This window comes from Lepeophtheirus salmonis, chromosome 13 (assembly GCF_016086655.4).
Source record: "Lepeophtheirus salmonis chromosome 13, UVic_Lsal_1.4, whole genome shotgun sequence".
Taxonomy (NCBI): domain Eukaryota; kingdom Metazoa; phylum Arthropoda; class Copepoda; order Siphonostomatoida; family Caligidae; genus Lepeophtheirus; species Lepeophtheirus salmonis.
In genome coordinates, this window is record NC_052143.2 from 42339798 (window position 1) to 42348487 (window position 8690).

Genomic DNA, 8690 nt, shown 5'->3' on the forward strand with positions numbered 1-8690 from the left:
AAGTGGTTTATATTCCATGTCCATCTATCATCAAAACATATAATTCTTATATATGGGAGGAGTAGTTGATGGACTCTTTTGTTGCTCTATAAAGGATCCATATTCGTAGTAAAAAATGGTACCCATAAGATCAGATTTCATTTGATAGATGTTACTATTGTGAGCTGATGGATCCTTTATAGAAAGAATTGTAAGTGTTCCTTCAAACAAGCAGTATGACTTATATACTTTTAAAATCAAATTGGTAAAGAACTTATTTTCGGAGGCAAAACTAAATATAGAAGATTTGGGGAAACACTCTTCAAGTTCTATACAAAAGTCGATTTTCGGCAAGAAGAAACGACTCGGTGATAGGATGAAGTCTAAACAGGACAACCCTATTCGGTTGGACCAAATCTCTCACTTCCCAGCAACACTTAGAAACACACAGAAGCATCTAAATTTTAAAACCGGGGAGTCAATAAAGTTAGCAGTGTAATCTAAAACTGGCTGAAACATAAGTATGAAGCTGGAATTAAAAGCATTGCCTTATTCTGTGACGGAGTGTCCGGGACATAATATGAACACAATTTGCCTGGTATTCTACACAACTTCGTTCAGCAGGCGGTGCAAGTCCACACTGTCGACCTCTTCTTTTTTAAGCCCACCATGTTCATTCCAAATTCTGAAATGACACAGAGCATATGCATGAATATGCTCTGTGGACACTGCATCTGATTACCTTCTTAACTGGCTTCTGTGGTACTCACAGCTCGAAAAAAAAACCGAATACATAAATTGTTAAGCAAATGGAAGTAACTGACTTTTATGATTGAAAGACCCATGCAGGAAACCTCAAAATTATCAAGGCACAAGTTGTGTTTGGGGATGGAATCAACTGGGGGAAAATCAATCAAGTCAAAGTAGGGTCTACACGCAACGAACGTTTTCTCTGAACTGAGTCTGCTACCTCAGAGAGATATCAACATCAACCTACATCAGGTGGTGTGTATAACGAGCTGCAAAAAAATTGGAAAAGCGAAATACAACGAACTGAAATCCCCGTGGAGTGGTGCTACTCCCTTGATCCCACATCGTAGAGGCAACAACATTTTGGAAAATTTAGCTTACTTTCTATGAATGTTGCACCTAAATATTTTGTATTTTGACATTACTGTACATTAAAAATCATTATATATATTTTTGTATGCTCCGTTTATAATTGAGTAGGTAGATTAATAGTTACTTAAAGCAGCGATGCATTTTCCTGCTTTTAGTATTTGGAGTGTTTATTGAACTACCCATGCAACTTTATAGGACTGTGTTTGTAATTTGTATTAAGTTATATATTTATGCCCGATTTGAAGATTTAATACAATATTTTTAATGAGTTTAGTAATATATATATAATGTATAATATCCTTAATATCTATCCATTTCCCATTTAAAGTAAGAATATTATATTAGCAATGTATTTTCCTGATGCAACTATTATACATTTTTTTACTTACATTTACCCATGCATAAGTCTATTGAATATTATTCCTAAGTTGTAACTAAATAAGGCAACAACTTTTTTTTAATCCAACTATTAAATTGATAAATTGATATTACTCGATTTATTTTCTTTTCCATAATATACAATTTTAATCTAACACTAAAGTCGAGTTGTCACAAGTCAAGAAAATGAAAATACACGTTTTAAAAGGAAAAATATTACGTAGACTTGTAATACCTGGATAAATTTGCAATGATAACAAAACGGTTGTATTAATTAATTATTAGCATATCCATATAGCAGCGAATGGATGTTTTACGAAAGTGTCCCAAAATTTGTAATTATAGTTTAAAATTTATTAGTAAATTAAAAGTTCAAATTCTTATTTTCTCTCTCTACTGAGAAGTGGCGAAAACGAGTTATCACAAGGCTACAAAACAGCAACGAAAAAATCATTACTGATATATCCCCCAAAACAGAGAGGAAGGATTTGTGTTTTTAACCATTTCAAAATTATTGGAATATGTTTGTATCAAAACGATACATCTCTCATTTTGGGGAACTTGAAGAAGAATGCCTCAAATGTCAATATTATCTCGGAATTGAAGAATGGAAAAGGAATAATTAAACTAAATCGTCCCAAGAAATTAAATGCTCTTAACCTTCAAATGGTCCGATCTATCAATGATACAATCACTCATTGGTACACTCAAGGAATAATTGATTCACTAATTATAGACAGTGTGCATCCTTCATGCTTCAGTGCTGGAGGTGACATTATTAATGTAATTTCAAAGAGAAAGGGAGTCCTGATCAAAGTTTATTGTTCAAGGAAGGGTATGAATTGTCTCATGCGATTGATCAGTTAAACATTCCAGTGATCACAATCGTCAATGGATTACTTATGGGTGGAGGCATTGGTCTGACTATATACAGTAAATATCGTATTGCAACAGAATCCACTGTATTTTCTATGCCAGAAGTGCTTTTTGGATTCTTTCCGGATACAGGAAGTTCATGGTTCTTACCAAGGTAAATATTTGTTATTATGTATAGTATATAAATAGAACATCCTTAATATTAACTAGAATGAGAGGTGAGCTTGGAACATATATTGGAATGACTGGATATCAAATGAAAGCCTCTGACACATATCACTCTGGAATAGCGACACACATGTGCCCTCAAAAGTACTTCCTGATCTAAAAATGATTTAGAATCCGTTTTACCCGATGAATTTGAAAAGGTTCTTAATTTCTATCATGATAAATTTCGATCCGTCCTTTTTCTATATCGGAAGATTTGTTAACAAAAATAGATTATATATTTGGAACCTCTAAAAATACTGAAGAAATAATTAAAAAACTAAAACCCTCAGATGACGATTTTTCTTCAAAAACCCTGGAAACATTTTCTAAAGGGAGTCCAAAGTAAGATGAAGATGTATATGAGGGAGTCAGAGCCCTACTTGTGGATAAGGATTTTTCACCAAATTGGAGTCCAAAGACCATAGAAGAAGTGGTTATTGATCATACTTTTTTCAAAAATGAACAATCTTTAAATTTATGAAAATGACATTATTTGATGATTTCTGTCTTTTTTGTTTTATTTTTGTTTGTTGAATGATAGAAATAAGTTTACGTTTGACGAAGAAAATAGATTAATTAGGATCAATCTACAAATGTTTAATTTTTTTTAACAGAGGTAATATGTAAAGTTGTTTACTACTAAATAATATAAATATGAATTTATCATCTATATGCAACATTTATTGATAAATTTATGTCTGTGTATCTTTCGTCCAGAGTACTTTACTTTATAATATTTAAAAATAAGACTATCAATTATGTACTTGTACACAGGAATTCTTAAGAGTCTATCTCAAATCAAGTGTCTTGTTCAATTTATAAAATTATGCCTTCCAGGAAATGACATATATTTCATTAAGTTTAAGGTCTACTTATTAAATTTGATTTAGAAAGGTTTCTGTGATCTTTGATGTTGCTAAGGATTATTTTTTTAACTATTAGAATTAATTTTTACTTCATTCAGAGATGAAGTGGTTAAAAATTTAATGTTTCGCTAGTAGAATATGCATTTATAAGAAGATATTGTTTTCCTCCAAAATATTTTACTGTAAACAATTTTCTTCACTGATTCAAGCTCTTCATCTGTTCTTGACGTTCTTGGGCGCCCAGAGTGAGGCCTGTCATTCGCAACTTCCCGGCCATCTTGGAAAAGTTTCCACCACTTGTAAACATTTGTATGCTTTTACTCAGAACAGTTTAACAATATAAGTATTTCAATTATTTTGGAGAACTTCATTTCATTCTTTACACAAAATTTGATGCAAATCCTTTGATCCATATATTTCAATAGCAAAAAATCCCCTAAAATGCATAATACTTTTAACCGCTATGCCGTAGTTGGTAATTAGGCAATTCCTCCCAACTATGGAATCATTACTCAATAATTTTTGTGAATTGTTCAATGTTTAAAAAGAGTTCATTCCAATTTAACTAATCAACGTTCAGAACACTGATAACAGGAGCCTTCCACAGGATATTTGAAGTGGGGGGGGGGAGATTTTGTTTGAAAAGAAATCGAAAAATTATAAAAATTTAATTTTTGAAAAAAAGTTTATAAATATTAGATGTCTTTAAAAAAATTCAAAAATGCACAGCTGTTAAGAAAAAATTTCAACTATAAATTCATTATCAAAAATTCTTAGTTATTCACAAAAATTCAAAAATTACTTTTCAATTATAAGTTTTTTTCTCAAATTTCCAAAATCCACAACTATTAAAAAAAAGCTTGATAATTTGAGTGCACTCCAATTTGTGCACACGAACGGCTTGCAAGTCACCAACTCAGCAACTGAACTGTTTTAATAAAAGAACAAATTATCAAAGAAACGGAATCTTCAAAAGAATGAATCATTAAAAGAACGAATGTTAAAAAAAATGAATTTTTAAAAGAACGAATCTTGAAAAGAATTATTTTTAAAAGAACTGATTCACTAAAAAATATCATTGTAATATCCTAAAATACACTCCAGCCCACGGGTTATACAAATGAAGTGCTGAGCTCCAAGGTAGTGTAAACTCCACTATCGTCGCGTTTCCAAGCATCAAGGAAATCTTCTCTCAGGTTTTTAGGTGAAGTGTTGGGTCCCAGATTCCATGAGCATCAAGGACCTCTTGCAATATCCTAAAATATACCCCGAACTACGAGTTTGCTAGTTTTAAGTGCTAAGTATCAAGGACCTCTTCTATGATGCTATAATATACCACAGAACACAATTTGTGCAGTTGAAGCGCTGGGCCCTAAGACGGTTTAAATTCCCCCACCGCCGCTTCCTTGTGCATCAAGGACCTCAAGTATTTTCCAAAATACACCCTGGCCCACGGATTATTATCTTCAAAAATGAGCACTTACTTGAATCCCTTGGAACACAAGTAAAATATGTTAAATTCATGTTTTATTTTTCCATTACAATTTAATTTTTTTAAATTTTTCTATATTGATTCAAAAGAGGTTTTTTTTTAATATCCGTTCGAATCATTGCGAAAAATGGTAGAAAATTATGTTTTTTGGAGGGAGGATCTTAGAACTAATTCGATTAACGCATCTTTTTAGTGAAAAGAATCATTTGAATCAGTTCACTAAAAGAAATCCCAATTCCAGCACTACAAGACGTCAATTAACTTCAAAATATAAAAAAAATACAAATACGTTTTTTCTTTTTCTATCAATTAATCAATTGAAAATTTTTTAACTTTATTCATTAATTTTTAAATTATTTTTTCCATCTTATTTTTTCCTTGTCGTCTTTTAAGATCATGCAAATATCGCCGACATCTTGATGTATTATAGAATTTGTTTATTCCCAATAGAGTTATGTATAACATCGATTTTTCTTATGTATTTATAAATATGTTTGATGATAGGTGTGGAATACCTGAAAGAAAGTCTTCGCGGGCCACACACTACAATTGGTAGTAAACTTGAACAATTAGGACGACTCCCTACGATTTTTGTAAGAAAATTCGTCAAAATTAATTAAATGTGTAAATATTCGCCTATTTGTAACTTATAATTTAAAAATTGTTTTTGTCATTTAATTTCCAAGATTAGTTTAAAAATTAGTTTAACTTATTTGAATCATCGTCCTAAGCGTAATTAAATAGTTCATATAATCTATGTACACATCAATATTTTACTATTGTCTGTTTATAACTTATATCCAACTTGTTTTTAGTGGTACGTACTTATGCTTATTAGTTATTAATATGAATGTATATGATAATATGTAGATTAATTAAAGTTTTCAGACGGCTAATATTTATTTTTTAGATATTCATCCTTAAAGAATAGATTAAAAAAAAAAAAATATTGAATACAAAAAAATATTAGAATTTTAACCAGTAAATTCACTTCAAGTTGTAATGACTACTTAAACTATGAAGAAAATGATAGCACTAAGATAATACTCTAATACTGAAATGCTTCAAGTACTAAAGGATTGGGACTGTGATTAAGGTAAAATCTCAATCTCTGTTGGGTCTTGACGCTATTGAAAGACACCCACTATTCAATACTGGTAATACAGGACGACCGAGAGAAACAAGAAGAATTTGTAGAGGAATAAATAAGGCTAGAAGGAATTATATAAAAACAAGTATATTATAGACATCATTTTTACTCGACACTACCCTGATAAATACAAGAGAGTTACAGCTATTTATACTACTCAGATAGAAGCTAAACAGTAGTTTACATATGCACAAACTAAATGATAATAAAGAATAAGAGGAGGCGAAGAAGGTAGGAAAGAAGAACCTTTGTAGTGTCTTAATACACTACAATCTCAAATGAATTAGTAGTTTGTTGATTGAAAATCAAATTTGAAAATGCTAATTTATGTTTATTAGCGAACCGTCTCTCATATATTTAGAAACATTCATTAATTTATATAATTACAGCCAAATTTGTCGTATGTATATTGGTCTGAGGAGGACATTTGAGTGTGTGGCTTAATAAACTGCGTAATTCCAAGCTTACGAAGCATACGAATTTTAACTTGTACAAAATCCTAACTTGTACACAATAAATTCATTTTTATGCAACTATTGCTTTAACTAATGAAGTAAATTAAACCAATGAATTAGATCTTCCCAAAGAAAGATATTTCAATCAATTTTTCATTTAATTTGTATTACAAATTAAATAATTGAATGAATTAAACATAAATCGATGGCTTGATAAGATAAGAGTGAAATAAAAGCACAGATAAAGGCAGACCCAGACTAATATTGCCATGAATTATAACAAAGGTTGAGTGAAAAAAATAAGTGTTTCCTTTACCGTGGTGAAACAACCAATTCTTTAAGTATATGCTTTGAAATTATTAACCATACAAATAAAAACATTCCATGATATGAACCTACTCAATGAGAGCAAGGAAATTTAGCCTCCTCCTCCTCCACTGATGCAGATTTTGGCAATGTTTAATTTTGTATCAATAAAAATAAGATTCTACGGCATTGTTGCGTAAAATTACTTGAACATTTTATAATTTTACAATAAACCAAACAACTCGAGGTTAAGTGTTGAAATTTATAAAGTTCCGAGAATATAAGTAATATAATATATGCTTATAAAAAAGGAAGGTAATAAATACAAAAAAAAAAATCTCTGCATTAAATATGTCCCATTATATTTTTTATTTCCCTGATTAGTGTTGATGGGTTGAGTTCTCGTTCGCTTTTGTTAAGCTGTGACTGTCCCTTCATTTAAAATAGTGGCTCTCAAACTGTTTACTTTCATCACTCAATTTTAGAATTTCAACAAACCCATTCCTCCATTCCTTCCCATCAAAATAGCTATGAAAATGGATGACTTATTTATTTAAAAAAGAAAATTATTTATTCAAAATATATATGGCCGTTTCTTATTTTAACTTTTTTTGAAATGTTAGGTAGGTAGACGTAGTCCAAAAGTCATTCTTTTGATAAAAAATGAGTGTGTCAGGTTGCCCGTTGTTGAGTCTTTAGGATTATTTTTGGTAGAGTATTATTTAAAAGAGAGAAAGTAGAACTATGAAATCATACTCCACTCAATCCACACAAAAACTATACAGACAATAGGTAAGAGTCAAATAGAGCAATGATGCATTATACCCAAAAATCGACCTATAAAGTTTTAGACATATTACCAAGCTTGTACCCTTAGTGATATTGTGGTTCTATTGGGTAAAGTGGTTCCGATTCTTGTACCGCTAGAACCGGGATCTACAAAGTCGACCCAATATATTGCTTATCGGTCTCGCTTCTTCTACTTTTATTCCCATATAGACTATACAAAGAAACTACAATGTATATTATAAAAAATAAATAGAACAGATGAACCTGAACCGGACACAACCTTGCATATTAATCAATGTTTTAGATTGCGTATCGCTATTGAAGTTTCTAAACTTCCTCATTTCATTTCCAGTTCTAAGTTCTTTTAAGTACTCCTAGACTTTCATTGTCACATTATTTCTCCACAATTTGAAAATGAATTCTCAATTTTCATAACATTAATATCCTACATAATATCTAATTCGATACTATAACATAATATTGTATTAAAAGCGTAGTTATACATTTGTATTTCTATATGATAACTAATAATATAAATAATTATATAAATTTCTTCATATAAATAATAAGATGGCTAATTTTTTTATAATTTTATTTATTTCGAATAGAAAGATATATTTCCTAAAAAGTTAATTACAGACAAAATATGTAAATCTAAATAAGTTTTTACAGATCACACATATATTGCGTATAGGTTTTTTTTTTTTACTATAGAAACATTTTTTTTTAAACAAAACAATCTTAAAAAGAAAACGAAAAAAGGGAGGCAAGAAAAAACAACAACAACATAATACACCTATAATACATAATCATAAGAATAAGAAATAGCATCTGACAAATTAGTAAATAAATATATAATTAAAAATACAATCACAACACGCATGATAAAAAGAGAAATTCATTAAGAGCAGCGTAGTCTATATTTTTGTGAAGTTAAATGTTTTCATAATTGGGCCTTGTAATCATGTTTTGCAATTTTGCAATGGATTTGGATCCAATTCTGAACGGAAGAGCCATGTCGTTGAAGCCATACATTTTTTCCTCTTGGGTATATATGTATAAGATGG

General features: G+C 30.3%; 1 pseudogene; it reads left to right on the top strand.

Annotated features, from left to right (window-relative positions):
- The first annotated feature begins 1687 nt into the window (after positions 1 to 1687).
- Positions 1688 to 3235, top strand: LOC121127849 (3-hydroxyisobutyryl-CoA hydrolase, mitochondrial-like; annotated as a pseudogene).
- Positions 3236 to 8690: the final 5455 nt, after the last annotated feature.